The sequence below is a fragment of the Musca autumnalis genome, unplaced genomic scaffold (genome assembly GCF_047663935.1).
Source record: "Musca autumnalis isolate F117 unplaced genomic scaffold, ASM4766393v1 scaffold_2, whole genome shotgun sequence".
NCBI classification, from domain to species: domain Eukaryota; kingdom Metazoa; phylum Arthropoda; class Insecta; order Diptera; family Muscidae; genus Musca; species Musca autumnalis.
Window position 1 is genome coordinate 74,878,393 of NW_027411755.1, and position 23,255 is coordinate 74,901,647.

The 23,255-nt window shown below is 37.8% G+C and overlaps 1 protein-coding gene and 1 non-coding gene across 3 annotated transcripts in view; one reads left to right on the forward strand and one right to left on the reverse strand.

Moving 5' to 3' along the window:
- The first annotated feature begins 4,127 nt into the window (after positions 1–4,127).
- CdGAPr (GTPase-activating protein CdGAPr) overlaps positions 4,128–23,255 on the forward strand; it is a 279,666-nt gene continuing 260,538 nt past the window's right edge. The window contains exons 1-2 of one of the 2 annotated variants that reach the window (XM_073967948.1): positions 4,205–4,492; positions 4,661–5,146. The gene's annotated coding sequence lies outside the window, so the exon portion shown is untranslated. Of the gene's footprint in view, positions 5,147–23,255 lie in introns of both variants that reach the window. The other variant, XM_073967947.1, reaches the window with a different exon arrangement.
- On the reverse strand, positions 12,619–12,691 carry TRNAR-ACG (transfer RNA arginine (anticodon ACG)). Its single transcript has one exon. It is a non-coding gene; the product is annotated as a tRNA-Arg (tRNA).

Genomic DNA, 23,255 nt, shown 5'->3' on the forward strand with positions numbered 1-23,255 from the left:
TTGTGTCAGGAAGTGTTTGGACTGTGCTCCTGTTCCAGACGGCAATGAGCGCAATGGCTCTGGTGGTGGCATCAACGGTGCCAAGTTCACTTTGCCACTTGCGCAACACATACCAGGAGTTTCATTCCTATATTTCAATGCGTTACAATGTGGACATACAACGCTCATTGAACCAATAGCAACTAATTGGTCAGCACTGTAATCAATTGTCCTATTGTAATGGAATGCAGCTCGATGAGTATTGAACGCAACATTTGTTTGTCTTCTTGCACGAACATTTGAACTTATTAGCGCTCCGATCGATTCTATTGAACTATCGTGGTTCATTCGATGCATATCTGCTTCGTTGACACCTTCGTGTTCTTCATGTGTACGTACTGAACGTGTTTGTGATAACCGATTTCGTTCAATTTCATTTCGCTCATGGAGTTGCTCCGCAGTTTGAGTAGATCGAATATATTGTTGGTTTGAAGCATTGCGAGTTCTGCGACCTAAAGTGCTCCTTCTTATTGGCGGCATTACAACGCGAGTGAATTTATTCACTTTGTTCTTACCTTGCAACCGTTAATAACTTCAAAACCCCCAGGTTAATCTATATATTTTGTTGATATAAAACCATGTAACTTATTTCAATTCACGAAACGATTGCAATGTACTTACAATGGAATTCTAATTACAAAAAACCGTTTAAAAAAATTATTTATTTATTTATTATTTTTTTTTTTTTTGAAATTCACAATTGTATTCAATTTACAATTAATCTTCTTTTATTTTTCGTCGCACGATTAAAATAATCCACAATTTAGTTGAACAGTTTATGACTTTGTGTGATTGGTACTGGATCATATCATTAGTTTGTGTTCATTGATATAAAGTGCAAACAAAAATTAACGGTTTTGAAAACTGTTCAAAACTTCTTCAAAACAATAAACATTTTTCTTTTAAACTCGAAAATGAAATTACCCAACAGTACAATAAAAGTGGACGTGGACAATTTTTCTGTATGTTAAACAACTTTTGTATACTATTAAAACATTTAAAAGTTTAGACAAATCGCGATTTTCTTAAAAATCCCTTCAGTACTTTTGTAGATATTACCTAATTAGAAAGTGAGCGTGGTCGGATTTAAGTCACAAAATAAGTACGTAAGGTTGGAGACACAATCGCCATTGACTTGCAAATAAATTCCCAAACCGATACATTCGTATTTGTTGCGAATATTGAATTTTTACAAAAATAGGGCAGGCTTTAATAAAAATTTTGTGATTGTCAGAGGGCATTGAGGTTTTGAACAATGCAATTAATTGATTATGTTGATGAAAAAAATGTTGCAGTTGTTCAACAATTGGTCTCTGTACCGAACTGTTATATGCACGACGATGATCTACTTCTTGTGGTGCATTGCCCATGAAGTAAGTCTGCAGAAATTTATGGTCAGCACCCGGAACTGGCAAAAGTGAACCTGCTCGATGATATATTTGGCCTTGAATCTGTAGTTTTTAATTTACATTAACAAAATGAAATACTGCGATTGTATTGAAATTACCTTGAAAGTAGGCATAAAATTATCCTGAACAACATTTGTTGCGCCAAATGAAGTCATTTGGAAACAATTGCAGTACTTTTGGATTTGTGTCAGGAAGTGTTTGGACTGTGCTCCTGTTCCAGACGGCAATGAGCGCAATGGCTCTGGTGGTGGCATCAACGGTGCCAAGTTCACTTTGCCACTTGCGCAACACATACCAGGAGTTTCATTCCTATATTTCAATGCGTTACAATGTGGACATACAACGCTCATTGAACCAATAGCAACTAATTGGTCAGCACTGTAATCAATTGTCCTATTGTAATGGAATGCAGCTCGATGAGTATTGAACGCAACATTTGTTTGTCTTCTTGCACGAACATTTGAACTTATTAGCGCTCCGATCGATTCTATTGAACTATCGTGGTTCATTCGATGCATATCTGCTTCGTTGACACCTTCGTGTTCTTCATGTGTACGTACTGAACGTGTTTGTGATAACCGATTTCGTTCAATTTCATTTCGCTCATGGAGTTGCTCCGCAGTTTGAGTAGATCGAATATATTATTGGTTTGAAGCATTGCGAGTTCTGCGACCTAAAGTGCTCCTTCTTATTGGCGGCATTACAACGCGAGTGAATTTATTCACTTTGTTCTTACCTTGCAACCGTTAATAACTTCAAAACCCCCAGGTTAATCTATATATTTTGTTGATATAAAACCATGTAACTTATTTCAATTCACGAAACGATTGCAATGTACTTACAATGGAATTCTAATTACAAAAAACCGTTTAAAAAAATTATTTATTTATTTATTTATTTTTTTTTTTTTTGAAATTCACAATTGTATTCAATTTACAATTAATCTTCTTTTATTTTTCGTCGCACGATTAAAATAATCCACAATTTAGTTGAACAGTTTATGACTTTGTGTGATTGGTACTGGATCATATCATTTGTTTGTGTTCATTGATATAAAGTGCAAACAAAAATTAACGGTTTTGAAAACTGTTCAAAACTTCTTCAAAACAATAAACATTTTTCTTTTAAACTCGAAAATGAAATTACCCAACAGTACAATAAAAGTGGACGTGGACAATTTTTCTGTATGTTAAACAACTTTTGTATACTATTAAAACATTTAAAAGTTTAGACAAATCGCGATTTTCTTAAAAATCCCTTCAGTACTTTTGTAGATATTACCTAATTAGAAAGTGAGCGTGGTCGGATTTAAGTCACAAAATAAGTACGTAAGGTTGGAGACACAATCGCCATTGACTTGCAAATAAATTCCCAAACCGATACATTCGTATTTGTTGCGAATATTGAATTTTTACAAAAATAGGGCAGGTACCCGCCCGATCCGAAAGTCAAAAAAAATGAAGCCTATTTTTATCGGGGACCAACCCTGTACATTCGCTGAAAGTTTCAGGAAAATCGATTCAGTAGTTTCTTATATATAACATACTTAAAAACGTGGGCGTTGTCCAGTCTTAATGCCCCAAATAAGCACGTAAGTTCGGAGACACAATCGCCATTGACTCGGAAATTAATTTTCAAAGCGATACATTAGTAATTGTTGCAAATATTGCATTTTTACAAAAATAGGGCATAGGGGAGGTACCCCGCCCGATCCGAAATTCAACCAAATATGTAGCCTATTTCAAGCGGTGGCCATAACTCTACGTTCCCTGAAAATTTCAGGAAAATCTGTTGAGTAGTTTCGTAGATATAACATATTTATAAAAGTGGGCGGAAAAGTGGGCGTGGCCAATTTTTCTTTGCATAAAAACCTAAACTGGACTATGACTAACATTTCCACAAAAAATTATCCAAATCGCTCCAGCCGTTTTCAACTGATTCAATTACCAACAAACGACAATTGAGTTTTATATATAAAGATTTATGAAAAAAAATGAATGAAATGTGTGTAGATAAGCAAGAAACAAAACACCGAAACAGCCGTGGAGTATGGTTACTACGGGTGGCCATAACCAACATACATCGCCGTAGTACGGCAACCCTCTCATAGCCAAAAAAAAAAATGTGTGTAGGTAAATATAGAAGATACATTTGAAGGAAAATCTATTGCTTTTCCTATTCATTTAATGTATATTTTTTGTGTTTTCGGTTCAAATTTTCGTGAAAACAAGGCAACAAAAATGAAGGAAATTTTGTTTATGTTTCTGTTAATTACGAATGGTGTCGTGGAAACGGGTTAATTCGTGTACGTCGTTCGACAGGCGAACAACGTAATTGAAACGCTCGTGTGAACATGACATTATATATAAACGTACGTACTATGAGCATGGTACAAATACACAGGTAGCCGCATCGGCAATTGTTGGCAACATAAGATGTCAAAATTTGACATCTATTCAATGCAATTGACACATTATGTTACCATCAGCTGGCATGATAATGCTACCTGTATTATTGTACCATGACTATGAGGAAGGATAACATCGACGTATGACGTAAACAACGTACGTAAATTTCGGTCAATCACCGAAAAATGGTAGCACGTGTCGGTGGTGGTAATCACTGAAAAATATTAAACCAGAAACGGGGAATAGTGAGAGTAAAACTCGGTGGGAGAGTGAGAATAAAAAAATGGAATTGGTGGAGAAAACAAACAAGACACAAATACAAATTTATTTAAAAATTTATCTTCAAAGCGGAGATACCAAAATGTCAAAGCGCGGATAAATCTCGTACGGGCTGCAATTTTTTCTGCAAGCAGTGAGAGAGAGTGAAAAAAAAACAAGACAGAAAAAATACAACAAAAATAAATAAAAAAAAAACAACAATATAATTGCAATTTTTTTTTTGTATTGTTTCCAAAACATCATCAAAGCATTCAAGAAAAACAAATGAAATAATAAGATTTTTACAAAAAAAAAAGATACAAATGCTATATCTGATTTGATGTGTGTAAAAGAAAAGCGAGTGAAAAATTCAATTCAGTGAGTGTGGTAGCGAAAAGAAAAACTAAAAGCTGATTGTTTATGAATTTTGCACAAAAAACGGCATAGAGAGTTTATGGAAAATGTTTAAGTGAAATAATTTTATTCATTTTCAAGCACTTGTAAATGAAAGTAATGAAAGTGTCAAATGTTTTTCATTTATTGCAGAGAAATTGTGAAGATGTATTAGATACATTGTAATCAGAAGTGTAGAATTTGTTATTATAAGTTTTACTTTAAACAATTTCTTATGTGGGCCTCCCTCCTTTGCGCTGGAAAATTTGTGGGGGCTTCTCTGCTCCATATAAACAAACAAACATCATAAAAAGTAAGCATAGGAGTTTTGCTCTTTGCATGAGTGTATTTGTGTGTTTTTTTTAGCAGTGTGCCTCTCGGTGTGTGTTTTTTTACTTTTTTTGTATCTAATTGAGTAAGAGAAATAAAATATGTATAATGCCCCAACATCTGTACATCTGTCAAGATATTGTTTTCTGACCAATAAAAAATTACAACAATGAAATTGTCGAAATTGTTTAACTAGACAAGAAAGTGTCAAAACACAAAGCTAACATCATAAATCATTTTATAAAAGGATTAATTTGCAAATTCAGTTTTAGCACGCAGCGACGGCGGTAACAACAAATAATAGAAAAGGTAAGTGAGATATGTCAAACATCTGTTTTGTATGTGTCGTCCCCCCACAAGAAAAGAGTTGCCAAATTTGCAACTGTGCAAATGTAGGATTTTTTCTTTTTGGTTTGGAGAGTTGTCCTGGCCATATGCTAAGTAAAGTAAATTTTATATGCTTACCATGCTGCTCCATAAAAACTATTTCGCTCTCTCGTATGTTTGGATCTCTCATTTATGCTCTTGGTTATTGTTTCACGACAAATGTGATTATGTACCTTGATGTCCTTTTTTACCCTAAAGTCTTATGGTGGACAGTGTCTGATAATAAATATCCATTTTTGTGCGAGTTGTTTTTTACCACCCCACATAGAGTTGCTGGCTGTGTTTGCTCTCTCCGCGCCAGTCAACCCCACACTCACTCATTCTATAATTTGTTTTTTGTCACATCTTATTTTGTTTGCATGTCGTGTGTACATTTGTTGTTGTAAACCCCCAAAACTTCGTTTTCCATTCGTTTACTTCGAAACGACACTGAGTTATGTTTACCTTTAAAGAGGCCCCCTGATAGGTGTGGTATTACCAAAATAAACAACTCTTTGGTTGTGGTTGTGTAAAGATTTTATTTGTTCATTTGGCAAAAGTAAGTAGAAAAAAACATGGGTTAAAGAATTTAATTAATTCTAATGTTTATTTTGTAGAAAATGACTCCCAAGGGGAATTACTTTACAGAAAAACATGTGGTGTTTGTATTGGCTGAGAGAATACTAGTAATACTGTTAATAAAGTTTGTTTGAAGAGGAGCCAGGTATATTTTAAAGCTAGATATTGAGTACTTATACCTTGGAAAAACCCCCAAAAAAATAAATTAAGGCACGCAGTGTGAAGGAAAAAAATTCCTATGCCCTTAAGGCAATGATGAACACGAAGATACCTATCATTTGTATGGTGAATCGTACGAAAACGTAAAGGCGAGTACTCATCTTGGCATCAAAGCCTTAAACTGAAGTCTTCAATAAGTAGGCGCCGCATGAAAGGTGCCAAATTTTGTGAAGAATTAACTTTTTTCCTTACAAATCAAACTAAAACCTTAAATTGGGTTTATAAGTAATTTTGCTTACAACCGGATTTAATAAATTCACTGGCTTTAAAATGTCAATTCCATGGCGTGTACGTCAAAATAAATCCCAATAAGAATGCTAACCCGACAAAAAGCTTAATGCAAACAGGGTTTTACACCAGTTTGTGGGCTTATCTCGAGAATTCATCGATGAATTATACACAACTTAAATTTAAATTTTTCAATAAATGTTTTAATTTATAGTTTCTTTGTTACAAATCACAATGAATTTTCCCTTTTAACGTTCATATCTCAGTCAAAATTGATCCGATCGGCTTGAATGTTCTGTGCTACTAATGCTTCAGAATAAAGCAATAACATATTTTCGATTTTCTGAAATTTACAAATGGGGTCAACCCTTAATACCAATGGTTCCGGTCGTCATTGTCACAAACTTATTAGTATACCATATGTGGGTAGGTATAGTTTGCACCTGTGGGTTTTGGTTTCCCTCTACCCACCCGCTATGACTTAGCCACATTGCACTGTGGTGCCATTTGTATGGAAAGGTGTGCCAAAAATAGTTTTAATGGAGCTACCGCCTCGAGATTTTAAACAAAGGTTTATAACCAGCGAAGAAGATTATAAAAATAAATTTAATGGATTTAGGTCCGGTACGACCTGATTTTTGGAATTTTGAAGAATTGAACCAAATTTTCCGAATGATTTGGCTGTCATTTTACATTTTGCGTTCTGAGTGAATAAAATAGCTCCTTGCGAAAGGTGTTCAATATAATGTCAGTGTCATGCTTAAGTGTTCCATTCGCCATTTTTGACATTTTGAGATAAAGGTAATTTACAAAGGTTTGAAACATGCTCTTTCAGATTTTTCAGTCGGTTTTTCTCTTTCTCAAATAGATTCTGAGATATTCAGATGCCAATATGTTCCATATCCGCCTTGCGACACCGAAAAATTTATCATTTTGTTCCATATCCATAAAGCCTGGCGTATGGCACAAAACAACTTTGAACTTTTTAGTCCCATATCCATGTCGTTTGGCGAATGGAAAAAAAAGAGACAAAAACAAATTGTTCCGCACCAAAAATGTTGGCGTTTGAAACAAAAAATTGCCCAATTTTTTCAAGTTGCAATTAATGTGGCATATGGAGCAAATTGTTTTAAAGTACTTGGTTTAAAAACTGCAAAGTAATACTTTTTAAATCTAAATACAGTCGGACCTCGATTATCCGTGATTTGTCGGGACCGGAGGCATTACGGATAATCGATTTTCCCGAATAATGGAGGCAATGCTTTTATGCAGTTTCTGAACATCCCAGCAAAATTTGAAGGAAGGGGTTCTATGCGATGACGTGATTTCATGGCATATTTTGCATTGGTTCAAAGCAAGTCGTGAAGGATCCGATCTTTTCATTAGCATTTAAACCCATACAAAGGAAGTCGTGAAAGATCCGATCTTTTCATCAGCATTTGAATCATTTGTACAGATCACTAGAAACAAATAAGTCGATTTGTACATCCCTACATGTAGCGACATCAAGACAAAAGAGTATACATTTCCAAAATTTATGTTATAAAATAACAAAATTACAAATTAAATGTAGGTTCACGAACTAGAAATTCTTAAAGGAGTGCTGTTGGAGTCCATGTCGAAATCTGAACTGGTGATGAGAAGATAATAGAAAAGCTTTTGTAAGATGAAACAAAATCAGTGGCTGAGAGTGGACGAAGTAAACTCTGTTGCGGTGCAGCGGCGGTGATAACATTGAAATTTTGGGTGTAAACTTTATGCTGATAAATTAGTTCTAGTTATTTCATGAATTAGTTTGAATTAATAAAGAGTTTGGTTTGTCATGAAAATCATATTTCAATACAGAATTTTCCATTTTCCAAACAAGACATGAAAACGTCATGCCAAAGGGTAGGTGAAAATGACATGTCAAAGCATCGGTTAAAATGACATGCTTAGGATCCGACGATGAATGTCATCTTAAGATCCGAAAATAAATGTCATCTTATGGTGGTCACGCTCATATAAAATTCATGAGTGAAAATGCTAAAAAGATGGCATGCCACATCACTTGCACCATGATTCAATAGCATCCTTGGCATCGAAGATTTTGCTGGGTAACATCACATCGTACATCTCTCCCATACCATTGCCAAATCAACAACCGGAACACCCTCTTTTTAACAACACACATAGCCACATTCTTCATCTACAAACAAATAACCCAATGTACATACCATCACATCACAACAACATCTTCATCTCTACAATACACATAGTTCAATAGTCTGGATGATCACAATGGACCTCAAGGTCTCCGAGTGGAGTGGCTGCCAGCACGGCAGTTACATATGCTAAACCTAACCTAACCTTGTGTTCGGCTCATCTCCGCAGTCCATGTAGTGATCGGTATTCTTCGCAACGAAAAAGATAGTAAGCCTTTCACTAATTACATAGACGCCAGAGTAGAGGCTAAAGGGTTCTTCTCCTCGGGGAACTCCCTATTTCACTTTACGGAGCTTCGACTTCTTATTGATCACAATTGTTAATCCAACGTTTCAAACTTGGCTGGAGGGTAGTCTGCTTGATGTATCTGATTTCGATGAAATTTGGAATGTGTGACGGAATTCGTTCCAAAAATAAATGTGCCAAATCATATCAAAATCGGTTCAAATTTGGATATAGCTCCCATATTTGTTTTCGCCGGATTTCACGTACTTGCTGCACTAAACCAATTTTCATCATATTTGGAATGTGTGACGAAATTTGGTCTAGTAAAAGTGCATCAGATTTCTATATCCCATATAGGTATATTTTACATATTCACAGTGGTGTAGGTTATCACAAGGTCGGCCCCGCCCGATTTTGATCCTTTCTTTACTGTAGGCCAGAGACTTTCGCCTGTTTTTTAAAAAATTTGGTACTTAGTCTTTGTCGGGGGCATAAAACTTTCCTCTCAATATTCCTCAGAAATGGCTGAAATTTGGTATTTAGTCTTTGTTAAGGGTATAAAACTTTCCTCCAGAAACTTGTCGGTACAGGTCCACACCTTAGTTTAGCCCCCATAGAACGATACCTGCCTATTGCCGGTATTTTGAAGGTTGTGGCCTCAATATTCCACCAAAATGGCTAAAATTTGGTATTTAGTCTTAATTTGGGGTATTAAATGTTCCATATGAAATTTGTAGTAAAGCGCCATAGACCGACACTTTCCTATTTCCGGTATTTTCAAGGTTGTGGCCTAAATATTCCACCGAAATGACTAACATTTAATATTTGCTCTTCTTTTGGGGTATTAAACGTTCTATATAAAATTTGTCAGTATAGGTCCACGCCTTCATATAGCCCCTATAGAACGGTACTACCCGATTTTCGGTAGCTGAAATATGGTATTTAGTCTTTGTTGGAGGTAAAAACCTTTCTGACTGAAATTCGTCGATATAGCTCCACGTTTCGATATAGCCCCCATAGAACGGTGCCTCCCGATTTTCGTAATTCTGAAGGTTGTGACGTCAATATCCCACCGAAAGACTGAAATTTGTTATTTAGTCTTCCATGGGGTTATCAAATATTCCAGAAGAGAATTATGAGTATAGGGCCTGCGGGTTCCTATAACCCCCATAGAAGCGTACCACTTGATTTTCGGTATTTTGAAGGTTTTACCGAAATATCGGAAATTTGGCATTTAGTCTTCTTTGAGTCTAAAAACTTTCCACTAGAAATTTGTAGGTATAGATGGATGTTTTGATTTAGCCGCATGGAACGACGGTACCTCCAGAATTTCGGTATTTTTTACAGAACTTGCTGAAATTTGATATGTATTTAGTCTTCTTCATAATAGAAAGGAAACTAATTGTTCCATTATACTTCAATACAACTCGTGGTGGAGGGTATAACAAGCTCGGCCTGGCCGAACTTAACGCCGTTCTTACTTGTTTTTATACCCTCAGCCTTTAGGCTAAAGAGGGTATTTACACTTTGATACGGCCAAAAATGTGCCTCATCGAAATAATGGTTTTAGACCCCAAGTATGTTTGAACGGATCAATCGATTCGGTTCAAATTTTGGGTATCGAAATATTTTGTCTAGATTCGATTTAAGTTCGAAGATGGGCCATATAGGTCTACTCCTTCAGGTATCTCCCCCACAAATGTTCAAAAATTGTCGCAAAACTTGTGCGCACGATAACTCTTGTAGGGAATAACCGATTTGGTCCATACTTTGCAAATCGTGTAATTTCTACCAAACTTAGATGAGGTTCCAATATGGACTCAATGGGTCCACTCCTTCGGGCACCTCCCACACAAAATTTCGGAAAAGTTCAGTTTAGGACCTGGTCTCGAATCGCTTTGACTTTTGTTTACGCAAGTTGTATTCGCTGTCCTCTATACGACGCTGTAAGTTTCATTAGGGGCAAGTCCATACTTCTGGACAAATGGCCTGAAAGTGACAAAAAACCCTATGACACCGTGTGTAGTGGTAAGAGCGCAAGATAACTCTCGAACGGATCGGCCGATTCGGTCCAAAATTTGGCTTTCGTAATATTTTGTCAAAACTTAGTTCAAGTTCAAAGATGGATTATATCGGTCCACTCCTTCAGGTACCTCCCCGCAAATGTTCAAAAATTGTCGCAGAACTTGTGCGCACGATAACTCTTGAAGGGAGTAACCGATTTGGTCCATACTTTGCACATTATGAAATTTCTACCAGACTTAGATGAGGTTCCAATATGGACTCAATCGGTAAACTCCTTCGAGTACCTCCCACACCAAATTTTGGTAAAGTTCAGTTTAGGACCTGCTCTCGAATCGCCTTGGTTTTTGTTGTAACATATCGAGCCCTTCCCGCGAAAAAGGTGTAAGCGACAAAAAGCTAATTTTACAGGAGACGGTTTTTATTGAATAACTTTTGACATAACCAAAATTTTTTATTCAAATTTGGTATAGTTCTGTTATTAAATCCTACTTACTGAAAAAATAAAAAAATTGTGGAATATCTTCAATATAACGGTAGTTTGTGTCGCTTACATCTTTTTCGCTGTCACGCAATCAGGCTTTTACTTAGAGAAGTGGCGGTTACATCAAAAAAAAATTATTTGAAACAAATCATTTTTAGAGTAATTCTTATCTACAATTTAAAAACAAAGCACACTAATTTTATAGCAAGTATTTATTCGAAGAATTATAAGATTAAAACGCATTTCTTGTAATATAGTTGAACAACGACATGGTATGTAAATGTGCAATTTGATGTAAGCGACAATTCGCTGTCACAAACAAATGTACACAAAAAGCAAAAATGGCGCTTACATCAAAATTGTGTTTGCTCTAATTTCGTAACGGTACATGGCTGAGTTCTAAAAATTTGGGAGATGGTGTGTTGGAATATTCTTCATAGATTTCCGTTAAAAAACGAAAATCGAAAAAATGTCGCTTACATCATTTTCGCGGGATGGGCTCGATATTGTATTCACTGTCCCCTATACGAAGGTACAAGTTTCCTCAGGGGCAAGTCCATACTTCCTGAAAAAATAGCCTGAAAGTTGAAAAACAAACCCTATGACACCATGTTTATGGGTGGAAGCGCAAGATAATTCTCGAACGGAAATGCCGATTCCGGCCAAAATTTGACCTTCGTAATATTGTTTCCAAACTTAGTTTAAGTTCGTAGATAAGCCATATCGGTCCACTCCTTCAGGTACCTACCCCACAAAAGTTCAAAAATAGTCGGAAGAATTGTGCGCACGATAACTCTTGATGGGAGTGACCGATTTGGTCCATACTTTCATAATATCTACCAGATATAAATCAGGTTCGAATATGAACTATATTTTTGAACTTTAATCCTAATCAACATTTTTGTCGGTTCATACGACCAAAATTTTGAAACCCCCTAAATACATAAGTTTTTTGTGAAAAAAGTGTTTCAATTTGCACAGGCTGAGGGTATATCTCTGTCGGCAAAGCCGACTGATACTTTTTTACTTGTTTTTTTATAATTTTACACATAACCTTCGAATGCTTTGCGAATGGGATTAACGTTTTTAAGGTACCACAAAAAATCTCTACCTTTTCGACTTAACTTGGCATATTACAGGCTGTAAATTGGCAAAAAACTGGATATTTCGAATTTGATGTGTTTAGAGAATATTTATTCCAATCACAATCAAATTTGTCGTCACAAATTTGTCGACTTTTTTCATTATTTTTTCATGACATAATTAAAATTTACCATTTTTCTGTATTTATTGCTTAATTTTTCCTTACATTTTTTCTGCTTTTATTAAAAAAAAAATATATTTTAATTAAAGCAAAATATTTGTAAATTTTACCACCAACAATTTTGTGCATATTGAAATAATATTAGAATTTAAAAATTAAAAAAAAAAATATAAATTAAAAAAGTACTTTCGATCCTGCCAGGAGTCGAACCTGGAATCTTCTGATCCGTAGTCAGACGCGTTATCCATTGCGCCACAGGACCACATGACATAGCCCCAACACAACTATGTTATTCACCACAAATGAGTCATGTATAAATAGAAATGTCGTACAAGCGCGACAAACCGCACAAAAACTTAAGAGAGTGAAAACAAAAATTATTTCAATTTTGTTTTTCGGCACGATAACAATCTTCAAAAATAAAATGTGATGAGCACAACCAAACCACTTAAATGCCTACTTTAATGATCATTAATCATCGAACATAATCATGGACATAATAATGATTATGTTGATAATCACATTTGTTTATAATGTTCATTAGTATGTTATTTATTTGCTATAATAAATATACCTAGTGTGTAAATGTTTTTTGGTTTTTTGGTTATATATGTTGATTTTGGAATCAAGTGGATCAGAATAACTCAAAATTGATTTAGTGGAGGAAGAAGTCTTGAAGTTGGATTGGATTACTACTGATTTTTAAGTCGCATTTTATATTTTATGTCGAAAATTTTAGTTATTTGGCATGCCCAAAAAAAATCATACTGACTATAAAGATCTAACTGGAACTTTTTGAAATAACTACTAAAAATTCCATATTGCATTGTATAACACTAGTTTATAGTACTACCTAATAAAATAATGCAATATGGAGCTTTTTAGTATTTATTTCTAAAGGTTCCGGTTAAATCTTTATAGTCAGTTTGAGATTTTTGGGTATGTGGGTTAGGCCTTATTGGCACTGAGCGCCTCAATTGCCAGCATCATTGTGAAATAAGGAGGAATATGTTTTATTAATATACATACCTATATATATGCTCCCCGATTTTCAAGACATCAATTTCGTTACAGAATTTAGTTTCTTTATAGTATCAAGTTCTTATAAAATTCATGCGAACACAAATCCCCTTATGTAGGTATGCCAATTTAATTTCTTCTTTAAACATAATTCTTCTCACCATCATTTTGTGTTTCTTTCTTTCTTTTTTTCCTTATGTCTTATTAACATAATAACATATTAAAAAATATGAGCACAAAACAAACCCCACGGAAAATAAAGATGTTACAGAAGAAAATGCCAATGAAGGAGAAAAAAACAAAAAAACATAAAAAATAATGTATCCAATATCTGATGTAACAGTTTATTATGATGGTTACTCCACATACTAGCCTCCCCACTGATGATTTTCTGAATCACAAAATGGTGTTGTCGTTTTTGCGCAGATATAATTTTATTGCAGCGATATGCAATAAAGAGCCAAAAGTAAACAACTGAAAACATTTATGATGCCATTATGCGTGCCTTTGTGGCACATTGTTAAGATTTAACAAAGTTCTGCAATATGGTTACATTGTTGTAATGACTATGTTTTTCCCCCATTGTAGCTTTATATTAGGAGGGATTTAAGAAATATTTGCTCTGTTTCAGAATCTCCAAAAATATTTGATTTTTTTGCAAATTTATAAAGAAAATAAATTGTCAACATTTCAAAAAAAAGGTTCTGGAACAGATCAATTTATAGGTCGAAGGTCACACCAGAGTGGTTTCATTGAAACTTTTGGAATTCTTAGATCGAGTTCAGATTGTGACATGAACATGCTCTCGAATGTGGTCCCTAGCATCTTGGGGTAGTTACTTACTTACTTAGCTGGCCCGTTACAGAACATTTGTTCTATAGGCCGTACTAAGAAGAGATCTCCATTCCTCTTTATTTGTTGCTTCGCACTCTGGAATACCGCGCCTTTTCATCTCATCATCCACTTGTTTGCGCCATCTATTCCTTGGCCTGCCAATTCTGCGTGAACCGCCAAGAGGTCTCGATACGTTTAACAATATTGATGTCGTTGTATAGCATATACAGCTCGTGGTTCTTGCGACGTCGATATTCACCGTCAACGCAGATTGGTCCGTAGATCTTTCGAAGAATTTTTCTCTCAAACACACCATGCACTGCCATGTCTGCTTGCGCAAGTACCCAGGCTTCGGAGCCATACATCAGCACGGGTAGTATCAGTGTTTTGTAGAGCGTTATTTTTGTTTGACGAGATGTGGCTTTGTTTTTAAACAGCTTACTTAAACCAAAGTAGCATCTGTTGGCCAATACAATTCTTCTTTTTATTTCACAACTGATGTCGTTTGTTGTGTTTACGGAGGTGCCGAGGTAGACGAAGTCTTTTACTACCTCAATATTATAGGAACCAACATCCACAGTCGGTCCGAGCTCAATGGATGCATTGCGCGTCGACACCATCAACTTGGTCTTCTCACCGTTTACCGCCAGACCCACTTTAGCAGATTCTCCTTCGACCTTTTATAAAGGTATCAGTTACTTCTTTTACTGATCGGCCCATGATGTCTATATTATCAGCATAAGCAAGATTGTGCCACTCTCGTATAACCTTTTCTAGCAAGATGTTGAAGAGGTCACACGAAAGGCTGTCTCCTTGTCTGAATCCCACGGCAGCGGGTTCTTACGTACCGGATTGACCCGAAACCAAAAGTGTTTCGGCCAGCGGTTGCCAGCATTATATGCTGCTATAACAACAACAACCTTGTCTGAAACCTCTTTTGGTACCAAACTCTTTGGAGAGGTTCTTTCCTATTTTAACTGAGGACCTTGTGTCAGTTAAAGTCATTTTACAAAGCCGGATGAGCTTTGCGGGGATACCAAATTCAGACATGGCTTGGAATACCTTTGAACGCAGCGGGCTGTCGAAGGCTGCTTTATAATCGACAAAAAGGTGGTAGGTGTCGATCTGCATCTCTTGGGTCTTCTCCAGGATTTGCCGCAGGGTAAATATCTGGTCAATGGTGGACATGCTAGGTCTAAAGCCGCATTGGTATGGTCCAATTATTTCGTTGACCATAGGCTTTAGTCGTTTGCACAATATCCCTGACACGATCTTGTAGGCAATAGGGAGTAGACTTATGCCCCTATAGTTAGAGCATACCGTCTTATCTCCCTTCTTGTGGACGGGGCACAGGATACTCAGGTTCCAATCGTCGGGTACTCGTTCTTCCTGCCAGATGGTGCTAACTAGCTGATAAATACACCTTATCAGCGTGTCGCCTCCGGTTTTGAACAGCTCGGCTGGTAAGCCATCGACCCCTGCTGCCTTTTTATTCTTCAGCCGATTTATTGCTGTCTTTACCTCATCTTGGCAGGGCGGGCGGTATACATTCAATACCATCTTCTGGGATTGGGACTGTGGTATCTTCGTCGTCTTCGCTGCTATTGGATACCAACAGATTTGAAAAATGTTCTTTCCATATTCTGAGCACATTATCTGTATCTGTTACCAGATTACCTTGCTGGTCTCTACAGGAGGATGTGCCTGTACCAAAGCCATCAGTTTGATGCTTGACTCTTTGGTAGAATTTTCGGACTTCATTCTGCCTCCTGTACATCTCGATTTTTTCACACTCCCGCTTTTCCATATCTCTCTTTTTCCTGCGAAAAAGACGTTTCTCCTCTCTCCTTTTCTCCCTGTATCTCTCTCGTGCGCTACGCGTTGCTACGGATTGTAAAGTAGCCCTATATGCCGCATTTTTCTCTTCGGTGGCAGCACGACACTCCTGATCATACCATGGATTCCTTTGTGGAGGTCTCTGGTATCCAAGTATGGATTTTGCGGCTGTTTGCATGGAGTGGGCAATGCTTTGCCATTGCGCTGATATGCTATCGGGATGAGGAGTGCTTTGATTAAGCAATTGGGCTAGTTGAGTGGAATATGCTGTGGCTATCTGTTGTGATTGCAGCTTACCGATGTCTGTTCGTACTTTGTTTGCTGCGTTTAAGCGGGTGCGTACCTTTGCTGCAACAAGGTAGTGATCCGAATCAATGTATGCGCCTCGGAACGACCGTACATCCAACACGCTCGATGAATGTCTTCCATCTATCACGACATGATCAATTTGGTTTCTTGTTTTCTGATCTGGAGACAGCCAGGGTTGTTGATGGTCGGAATTCAGCTACCATCGACCATGACATTCCACTCAGTGCTCACCTCTGCCGTCCATGTGGTGAACAGAGTGGCCGTGTAGATTTTGTGGCGAATATTTGCATATTCCTCGCGTGGAAAAAGGTGGTTAGATCAGTCAATTGGAAGTTCTGCCTTTCCCGAATGACATCAGGGAAGGTACACGACGCCAAGATAGTACAATCATGCGCATACGTTACGATTTCAATATCATCTGCAGGGGGTGTAATACAGAAGAGGTAGAGGTTAAATAGTTCCGGACATATCTTGTGGAAATCCTTGTGTCACCGTGCGGGGCATGGACTTCTCTGAGAGTGACTTAACCGTTGCCCACAATACATTTATTCTGGCTCCCAATGTGGCTCCGCTAATGCTCACCGTCCAAATTGTTAACGACCAGTGTCAGCTAGCTGACTCTGGGATTGACTCGACGAAGCTCACATTTGCTAATCCCGTCGCTTCTGCCGGGAAGATTTGTTCTCACAATTCGACCAGCAGGTACATATCTCGAAACGTCCTCTTTGCTACCCGAGCATGAGAAGGGTTAGCAGGATCTTTGATGCGGTGATTATTGAACTAGCTTTCCCATGATTGATAAAAAGTGAGGCTTTCAGAGGTGGTGAAATAGAGAGGTCTGCTAATGGAGACAATTATAGGGAGATGGTCTGACTCAAGACAAATGACGAGTTGTCCGGTGATGTCATTTGTCAGACCAGTTGACATAATTTCTGTTGTTGTTGTTGTTGTAGCAGCATATGATGCTAGATTGGCAGACGCTGGCCGAAACACTTCTGGTTTCTTCAGGTCAATACGGCACGAAAGAAACCGCTGCCGTGGGATTGAGGTTACCGGAGGTGACATCATGGTTATGTCTGGTGAACTGTGACTTCTTCTTCCTTATTGACAAATCCGTTATTTGGATATCAGCGATAATACAATAATTTATAATTGTGTTAAAGTAGCACCCTCATTAGGCCGGTGACTGAGGGCCGTGTATTTTGTTCGTTGTTCATATTGTATGATTTTCAGAGGAGAGTTACTTCAGTGGTTTCCTGAGGCCTTCTGAAGGTTTTATAGTTTCTGTCTAGTTTCAGCCGGCCCTCCTGGAGTTCAAACGCTGTTTGCTGCCTATTGGTCCGCGAGATGTATTTGATTTCCGTCTTACCACCCGTATCTGGGAAGCATTCACCTATACGCGTCCAATAGGGGTTACAGGTTCCCCGAAGGAACTGTGACACTCTCCGCTAATTCTGCTAGGAGCGTCCTCATTGAACGTGCAAAACATAGAGCTATCAATCTTATCAGCCAGCACTATACCCCTATGATCGTTTCCGACGACAGAATGCCACAACTGATGGAGAGCATTAAAGTACCTCAAGATCAGACGTTACGATCAGACGGGATGTATACGTTATGTAACTATACGTCGGCACTTCCACACCTGACTGTTACCCTCATACATTCCATATACGGATCATTAGAGCCAAGCTCAAGCGAGATAGTTCTGTATTGAACAGACTGGTGCAATAGGAAAACTAATTCCACACCTTCACTTCTTGTGCTATCCATCCTTAGTACGTTTTAACCAACATAAAGTTGTAAGCTGCAGTTATTGTTGTTGTAGCAGCATAGGTTTGATCTGGGTTGACAGCCGCTGGACGAAATGCTCTTGGTTTCGGGTCAATCCGGTACTAAGAACCCGCTGTCGTGGGATTGAGCTTGGTTTCTTGCGCCGTCGCCACCCTGATATTCTTCAGACTCATGAAATCCACTATTTCCTCGATCTTTCCTCAGAGTCCATTACAATTTAATTGTAAAAGGTATGCATTTTGCAGGAATTGGAACAGCAACAGCTGGTGTCAAGTGTTGTGTGTTCGGCTGCTGTTGGGGGGAATGCGGGAGAGTCGCGTACTCTGATTTAGTGTTGGGCAATCTCGTTCATTGAGCTGATCGATCTTTTTCATTCCGTTCACCAAAAAGATCCGGGTCATTTACTTCGTTCGTTGGCTCTTTTTCGTTAAACAATACATTTGACTGTATTATTTTCTTTTGAAGTCGTTCGTTCTCTGCTGCATACGACTCCGTCGTTCTTTTCACCGAATCGTTCTTTTGATAATGTTCGTTCACGAATGACACAACTGTTGTGTTACTTGCTTGTTTGTGTGCTAATGGGGGTGGTTTTGTTTCTGAACGTAGTGGTGGTGGTTTTGATATGAAAGAACCAGATGAACGAATGATGCAAAAGAAAGAAATGACCGAGATGTGCTACTGAATGAAGTGAGTTACTGAGCGAGAGTAGATCTCTGAATCATTGTTTGTTTTGTGTGGAAATTTGTGCTGCTTGGGCTAACGCAGCGTTTGTTTAGATTTTGACTGCAAAACCAATGCTGCTAATTTTGTAAGCAGCAATGACTCGTCCATCGGGGATCTAAATGAACGATATAAAAGAATGAGCTGGATACGGATCCGTTCGTTCTTTTCACGGAATCGTTCCTTTGAGCCGGTTCGTTCATGAACGACACAACTCTACTCTGACTACGACGACTCAATGGGCGCTGTGTTCACGCAGCATTCAGCAACATTGTCCCTGTCATAGTGCCTCGCACAGAAGAGTTCAGAGCAAACCATGGGATGCACCCACTCACGGCATCTATTGTATCTTACCGATGTTTGTGTGTGCTATATGTGGATGTGACAAACTGAGCACATCCATATTAGTCCTTGGTTTTCCTACGTCCCGGCATGTACTAAAAGAATCCGGAACAAGCATTCCGGGATATGCTGCTATTGGTATCGAAGAACACACCGCCCTGGAATTGTTGTAGAAATGTTAGATCATGTTTGTGAGGTCATTTGTATAGTAAGTTATACACTGGATGCTTCCCACATCTTCTTAAAACTTCTGCCACAAAATTTGACAATTGACATTGGTGACATAAATGCATAATTATTTCTGGTTACTGATAATCTGGCTAAAAAGTTCGGCATTACCATATGGGGGGTTAACAAAAATTTGTAGATAGCGGATTTTAATTTTTCTAATTTCAAATACAAAACATTTAGTAGAACTCCAAAAGCAGAAAACAATAACAAACGCTACTGTTGACAAAAAAAAAAAAAAAAAAAAAAAAAAAAAATAAAAAATAAAAAATAAAATGCAAATTAATTTCCAAATAGGTGTTTGTATAATTTCTTTTTTAGAATAAATTTACAAAAATGGATGAGTGAATTGAATATTCAAAGAAATACAGAACGACTATACAGTGAGTGACAACATAAGGTATGTTGGCAGGTTAGGTTATGCTGTTAATGCTCGCTTTATGGACAACAAAAGAGATTTGAATGCCGTAAAAATGATAAATTATGTGATTAGTATTTGTTAACGAAGTGTTTTAATAGAATAGGCACGAATATATATATCTATTGTTTACTTTAACTGTATATAGCCAAAACACACCATTCACACAGTGGTCGTCTCATGGCATTCTAACAAAGTAATTAATCATTCTTAACAGAAAAAGAACCAAAAAACAGAGTAACAACAAATGGAAACGAAAGGTAATTATGTGGACTTCCTACACCATGTCTAGCGAAGCACAAAAATATTCAAATTGTATACATTTTAAATATTGGAGGTTTTTCGATTGAGGAAAGAAAGTTCAGGCCAAAGAAGTCAGCAAAATTAGCTGCTTAACTCCCACCAAAAATACATGTAAACAAAAAACAAACTATGTATTTTAAGGGGTAAACGTTCACTTAGACCGATGTCACACGAACACATTTTTCGCTAAAGTAAATTGAGTTTTTGGGAGAAAGAGGAAAGAAACGCAATTTTCTTTACCGAGAAATATGAACGAGTGACATCGGACTTAGTGGACCATAGTGAAACAAACAAGTGTGAGCTGCCACCAAAGAACCAATGTAGAACCATTCTTCCAAAAGAAATTCTCTATCGCTTATGCATTGTTAATCATCATCATTATAAGGTCACTGCACCAGTTTGGAGAATCTAGGACAAAACTCATGGCGATATGGCCTTTTAATACAAAATTCACGTGTATGACTGGTGGTGTCCCACAATATAGCGAAGGGAACACAAATCTCTCTCCCAAAATAAAAACTAAACAAATACAAAGTGGATTTTGGACAAGGATGATGATAAACATTATGTGGTGGCAAACAAAGGGTATATTTTTTATGCAGTTAAAAGAAAGATTTATGAAGAAGATGACACTACACAAAATGTTCAAATTACTTTTTCGTCTTCTTTTCTTATATCCAAAATCTGCTGTGGCTTCTTCTGTCGCTGTTGTTAAGCCATTAAGGCTGGAAGTTGATATTTTGTTGGGACTTCACAATGCAACATACATCCCTCCCTCCCTTAAACGAAAAGGCAATGAATGAATGCCACCAAGCAGCAAGGCTGCATGACAGTGGCAATGTTGAAGATTTTCCCAAAAAAATTTTTGACTGTCGAAAATTATGTGTTATTTTGTGTTGTTTTTGCTTTTGAAAATCGGGGGCCATATTACATGATGTTCGGCATTAAAATGCAATAAATTATAATATTAAGAAGACAAAAAAGGCAGAAATTTATTCAAAACATACAACGAATGAATAGAAGTAAGGCGGGCGCACACACTCTCACACAGAAACTCACACCTACCGTCCCATTATCGTCGAAGAAAAGAATGCAACGACATAATGATGTCGACGACAAAAGTTCAATGTCAATTTACAATTTGACAGAAACCACCATTTGGCGTAAAGTTATTACACCATGTGATAGCTGGTTGGCTGTGAGGGAGGGAAGAAGGCAAAAAGAAACCCATGGGCTGGATGTATTTAAGTTCGTGCGTGTGTTTGTGAGTTTGGAACACAGGAAGTGAAAAGACATAATTTTTGACAAGAAAGTTTTTACTCGTCGTCCGGGCTCATTAAATTTGGAGACAACTGTTTTTAATTAGTTTATAAATGAGGGGCAAAACACACACAGAGAAATGTAACAATTTGAGGGGATTATTAACTACAGGACTGAAATGAGAACGATGGAGAAAGAGACGGAGACGAAGGCGAAATCCAGCCCTAACATTATTTCGATAGAGCTTTTAATTGTCATTATAAAAGCTAGAGAGTGGAGAGTTTAATTAGAGTAAAAAGTTTTCTTCGAAAATATTCAGATAATAGTGGAATTTTGATTTAAAAAGAGGGCCTTCCCGAGTGCTTCCCGATTTATATTAGCTTAATGATATGATACCCACCTTTATTGCCGAGTCCGAACGGCGTATCTTAAGACAACACTTGTCAACTAAGGTGAATAATACAGGCCGATTTCACTTCTATCGCCAGTAGCAAAGATACTCGAGGCGTTACTCCTTCTCAGCATCAGAGCGTGTTATACAGTTGCGGATTATCAACACGGGTTCCGCAAGAGGCAGTACTACAACAGCACTGCACGCCATTTCCACATACATATATTGGCTGAGGACTCAACCAGGACAAACCATCACAGAACAGTGATGGTAGCATAGGAATTGACCAAAGCGTTTGATACGGTCAGCCATGCTAGACTGTTCGAGGATATCGAGAATAATACCCTCTGGCCTTGTTCGAAACGCTTAGTCATCAACTATTTGTGTGGTCGCCAGTCATACGCTGAATTCAGAGACAGGAAGTGCAAACCTCGTAGAGTGAAGCAGGGAGTTCCCCAAGGAGGGGTGATATCTCCGGAATTGTTTAATCTCTACTTTTCTGCAATTTCACGCCCTCCCGACAACATTGATTTATGTACGTATGCGGATAATTGTTCGCTCATGGCGTCAGGTCCAAAATTGATAATATTTGTGACAGGCTAAACGCCTTTCTCATTGATCTTGTAGAGTTTTTTTTTCACGCGAGGAGTATGAAAATATCCACCACTAAGTCTACAACCACACTGTTCACCACATGGGCGGCACAAATTAAGCTCCCACTGAATGTGCAGGTCGACGGTTCAATTATTCCGACCACAAACTACCCCAATGTCCTGGGGGTCACATTCGATAGCATGTATAAGTCGTCCGAGCATGCTACAGTTATTGCGATAAGTTTAGAAACAGGAACAAGGTCCACAAGTCCCTAGCCGGCAGCACTTGGAATGCGGATAAAGAAACCTTGTTAACTACATACAACGCGATAGGTCGGTCTGTGGTAAGCTATGCGACACCAGCGTGGTTTGCTAACGTAAGTGATACGCAATGGGATAACTTACAAATCTGCCAGAATGCTGCCCTGAGAACAGCAACATAGTGTCACCTCATGTCTTCAGTGGACCATTTGCATGAGGAGACCAAGATCCTGCCGGTGCGTCGACACAACAGGAAGTTTACGATGCAGTACTCTCTTGGATGCTATAGACAAGACGCAGGCGAGCCAGGGAGGATTTTCGTGATCTAGAAAGGGAGGTCCAGTGCGATTATAAAAGAGAACCCCTAGATCAACTTCTTATCAGACAGGTTTGAAAGATATTCACACTGATACGGTCGCTGATGTTTTAGAAGCCTATAGTGCGAATATCGTCCTCGAAGATCACCCACCTTCAGTAGCGGCGAAAGAGCAACCTCTGCCAGGGCACCTTTTTAACT